The sequence below is a fragment of the Pogoniulus pusillus genome, chromosome 5 (assembly GCF_015220805.1).
Source record: "Pogoniulus pusillus isolate bPogPus1 chromosome 5, bPogPus1.pri, whole genome shotgun sequence".
NCBI lineage: Eukaryota > Metazoa > Chordata > Aves > Piciformes > Lybiidae > Pogoniulus > Pogoniulus pusillus.
This window is the reverse complement of record NC_087268.1, coordinates 9,788,118-9,793,050: the sequence shown is the minus strand read 5'-3', so window position 1 is coordinate 9,793,050 and position 4,933 is coordinate 9,788,118. Positions and strand designations below refer to the sequence as shown.

Here is a 4,933-nt window from a genome sequence, read left to right as displayed (position 1 = left end):
AGGTTAGCCATACTTCCAAAGTATTGCTGTTGTGTGTACTAAAGCACTGCATGCATTCTGCAACAAACTCTTGGGAAGATCTTGTGCTGTATCAATTTAGGCCTTGTAAAATGTATTTGTTCATAGCTGTAGAGAATCGTAGAATGGTCTGAGCAGAAAAGGACCTCAAAGATCATCTCATTCCAACCCCCCTGCCATGGGCAGGGACATCTTCCACTAGACCTGTGTGATGGTTTGGGCATTAACCCGCCCCCCCCCCCCCCCCCCCCCCACTTTTGAATTTGCCCAGCTAGCTCAGTCGGTAGAGCATGGGACTCTTAATCCCAGGGTCGTGGGTTTGTGCCCCACGTTGGGCGCCAATTAAAAATGTGATGGGTTGGGCTCTTACCCGCCCCCCCCCACTTTGTATTTGCCCCAGCTAACTCAGACGGCCTCTGGGAATATAAATGAAGCTATTTATTTACAAGCAGCAGATATACAAGCAGCTATTTACAATATATACAGTTATATACAGAAATATACAAAGGATAAACAGTACAGAAGCACAACTCCCCTCCCAGAAACCTGAGTCCCCAGGAGGGGCTCTCAAACCACCCCAACACCTCCCCTTGCCCTCTCAACCTTACCTCAGGTCTCAGAAAGAAGAGAGATGCAGCCAAGAGGTTAGGGAGCAGGGTTAGTGGGAGCAAGGTTAATGAGATGTGACCAGGTCTGAAGGCAAAGGCAGAATGAAAGACAAAATGGAGAAAGTTTACTTCTTCTTCCCAGAGTTCTCAGCATGACTGTGAGCGAAGAGACACAATTGTTTTTCATTTCACTGCTCATTATCTAATTCTTTTACCAAAACATCCCAGCTTGCTTCAAACTAGCACAACCTGGTTGATCAAGGCCTTGTCCAGTGTGGCCTTGAACACCTCCAGGGAGGGGGCATCCACACCTTCTCTTGGGCAGCTTGTTCCAGTGTCTCACCACCCTCGTAGTAAAGAATTTCCTAATGTCTAGTCTAAATCTACCCTGCATGGCAGCTAGCCATACAGGCAGAGGAACTGCATTCCCGTTTTGACTCCATCTTCTGGAGGCTGATGTGAACAGAAGTGTCCCAAAAAGGGACACTGGAGACTGAAACAGACTGTCCTGGGAGGTGGTGGAGTCACCATTGCTGGAGGTGTTTAAAAAAGATTTGGATGAGGAGTTTAGAGACCTGGTATAAGAGTTGTGTACAGAAAGACATCGAGGTTATGGTTGGAGTTGATCATCTTAAGGTCTCTTTTGACCAGGCACCTCTGTGATTCTGTGTTTTGCTGGATGGACCTACTGTTCGGCACCTTGTTTCTTCAATGCCTTAGCACTTTGTGCACCACATTTCTTTGTTTCTCTCTGCCTCCTTTTATTAATTATCCTGAAATAAGTTTGGAGAACTCATATCTAATCTTTTCTAGTGCAATAAGAGCTAAGGGCAGTCTTTTCTGCCACAAACCGAATAATACACTGTATGGAAAGGGAGTATAGAGAGGAAATATTAAAGGGCAAATATAACACTTATCATGAGAAAGAAATGCTCTTTTTCTTCCTCATGCAAGCCAGTAAATTTTTTTTTAGGGCAGAAGGAGAATCTAGAGTAAGGGAATCTAAAAAATCAAATGAGAATGGATACATATTTTTCTGTGTGGATAAACCATTGCATCCTAAATGAACCCCACTGATTATAGCAGTTCCTCTCCATCAGAGAACCTGCAAGTGCTTTGCTGTATGTGTGATATCTGGGCTCAGTGGAAGTCATGATCCTCCTGGAAAATGGTCTGATTTCTGCTTTCAATCTGTGCCCTAAATGAATTACTAAAGGGAGTAAATAAAGGGAGTAAATAGTAATAAGAATGGATAAGTAGTCCAGGAAGGTGAAATGCAAAGCCACTATTCTTAAGATGGAAAGTATGTTTCTTAGAGGTGTTTTTATATGGTGCTTTTTTGTGGAGATGTACACATGGAAAAGAAATAAGGATTCATAGCTCAATGGGCAGAATTGCTGAATATTGGTAAATACTATTTTTCTGTCACAGCAGGATAAGACTAGCAAAAATTCTACGTGGGAGTCAGGTAGTTACAGATAAGAATTAAGATTTATTTTGTTTTCTATTGAGATTACTGAATTGAAGCCTATATTTAAAAAGTAGTCTTGGAATGAAAAAAACATTGCTTTGCAAGTTTGGGTCATATTCAGGTCATGTGGAAAAGAAGTGGAAGAAGCACTTGAATTTATAATATTTTTTTGGTGATAATTTTCTTCCTTTAATGACAAAAGAAATGAGCTCAAGAATTCAGCTGCAAATGTAAACAATTTGTGCCCCCTTCTTTAACCCCCACAGATCTCTTTCTCCTACACATATGTATTTCAATCTGTTGAAAAAACTGATGGGTTATTATTAACATACTGTTAATAATAGCAAATGGGTATAGCTGGTACCTGGGCAGAAGGAGAAACTGCCAAGGTCAGAGGTTAAAAGAAAAAGACAGACAAGCTTTAGAATGATTAAATAGGATGATTTTCCTCATATCCAGTGCTCTGCAGACCTTTGTCACCAACCTGGGGAAAGCAGTCCTGGGTCATTGGGAAAGGCCTCCAACCACCTTAAGGATAAAAGATTATTATCATAGAATCATAGAATGATTTAGGTTGGAAAGGACTTCAAAGATCATCCAGCTCCAGCCCCCTGTCATAGGCAGGGACACCTCCCACTAGAACAGGTTGCTCAAGGCCTCATCCAGCCTGGCCTTGAACTCCCCTCCAGGGAAGGAGCATCCACAACCTCCCTGGGCAACCTGTGCCAGTGTCTCACCACCCTCACTGGAAAGAACCCTTTCCTAACATCTAGTTTGAATCTCCCCTCTGCCAGTTTAAACCCATTACTCCTCGTCCTGTCATTACAAGAGCTTGTAAATAGTCCCTCCCCAGCCTTCCTGTGGTCCCCCTTCAGATACTGGAAGGCCACTATAAGGTCTTCTCAAAGCCTTCTCTTCTCCAGGCTGAAGAGCCCCAACTCTTGTAGCCTGTCCTCACAGCAGAGGTGCTGCAGCCCTCTGAGCATCTTTGTGGCCCTCCTCTGAACTTGCACGAACAGTTCCATGTCCCTCTTGTGTTGAGGGCTCCAGAACTGCACACAGTGCTCCAGGTGGGGTCTGATGAGAGCAGAGTAAAAGGGGAGAATCCTCTCCCTTGTCCTGCTGGCCATGCTTCTCTTGATGCAGCCCAGGACACAGATGTTTAGAAGAGTGGTAGGATAAGGACAATGGTTTTAAACTGAGCATGGTAGATTTAGTTTGGATACCTGTCTTGATCTAAAGGTTAGGAAGGAGATGCAGTTCTTTTTTGAACATTCCCATGAGTGAAATTAAGACACAAAGAAGATGAGACTATTTATTAAAGAGAGAGAGAATGAAGAAAACAAAACAGAGAAGAAGGAAAGAAAGGGAGAGAGTGGAGAAAGAAAGGAAGGAAGAAAGGAAGGAAGGAAGAAAGAAAGGAAGGAAGGAAGGGAGTAGAGGAGGAAGGAAGAAAGGTAGAGAGTAGAGGAAGAAAGAAGGAAAGGAAGGAAGGGAAGGAGGGAGTGGAGAAAGAGAGAGTAGGAGAGGTAGTCACTGCCTTATTTGGTGTGAGGGAAGGAGAGACATCCCAGAGTTGCTTCTTCCAGCCTGAGGTGTCCCCAGTGATGTTCTCTCTCATATGCTGGTATAGCCTAGGGCTTTTATTATGTTCCTGATTCATTCACCGTAGCTCCATCCGGCTCACATCAACAATGCTTAAGTGGATTTCCAGGGGTGTCTTCTGTATGTCTGCAAGGGTTGGCACTGAATAGCCTCTGCTCCTCCTTGCCATCCACTGTGCAGCCACCCCCTGGGCGGTTACTGTCTCAGTGGGCAGGTAGCTCAAAATGAGCTTATCTTTGTTGAGACACTTCTCAGTTGTTAATATAATCATCACATTACCAGGTGATTTACAATTTCAAGTCAAGATTGTCTCAACACCAGGAGGAAGTTCTTTACAGATTGCCCAAAGATGTGGTGGAGGTCCTTTTCCAGGAAACATTGAAGATTAAACTTGATGGGGCCCTTAGCAGCGTGGTGTAGTTAGAGGTGATCCTGCTCACTGCATGGTGATTGGATAAGATGACCTTTCAGAGTGCCTTCCAACCCTAAGCATGCTGTGATTTTATGATTGTGTGGTGTTAATTGTTGAATTCTCACAACTTCACACTTTCCAATTGAGACAAGTCAGGTACCATCTGTGTTAAGTGCTTGCTTATCCCCCCAGGTGAGTGAGCTTTAACTAGAGGAAAATGGAATTATCCTTTTCCTTAGTACCAGATGTTTCCCTATGAGAGGCAAGATCTAGGTGTTTATGAAATTGCTTGCTGGTAAGAAGAGTTCCCTCCTGCACTAGTTAAGAAGTTGTTTATGCTGTGACACCTGAGGGTTTTATATCCTTTCCAGACTTCCACATTTTCTGGTGTTAACATGCAATGTTTATCCAATAGCCAAAGAATCAGGCCATAAAATTGTAGGTAGCAAGACCGAAAGGAACATCTTAGATGCTTATTTCCAGTCCTCCTCTTTTTGAAAGGTAATATGATGGAGGCATATTTCAGAGGTGAATTTGCATTTCTTTTTGTTAACTGAACATGTGTGTCTATCAGTTTCTGATGTGTATAACACAATATGCACGTGGCTTTATCTCCTATCTTTGAACTTTTGGGAGTTTGGTAATGTTTTTACATGTCTCTACTATTTGCTTCACCCATTATCCATCCTTTTGGAGTTCAGCAATATGTTTAAATGCCTGTACTATTTACCTGAAGTATGTGAAATGTCTGTGTTTGAAAAGTATTTGCTGAAAGATGTTAAGACAATGACAGAGATTGCATGACCATGGTACATTTTG

General features: G+C 42.9%; 1 non-coding gene across 1 annotated transcript; it reads left to right on the top strand.

Annotated features, from left to right (window-relative positions):
- Window positions 1-283: 283 nt before the first annotated feature.
- Window positions 284-356, top strand: TRNAK-CUU (transfer RNA lysine (anticodon CUU)). The gene has a single exon. It is a non-coding gene; the product is annotated as a tRNA-Lys (tRNA).
- The last annotated feature ends 4,577 nt before the right edge of the window (window positions 357-4,933 follow it).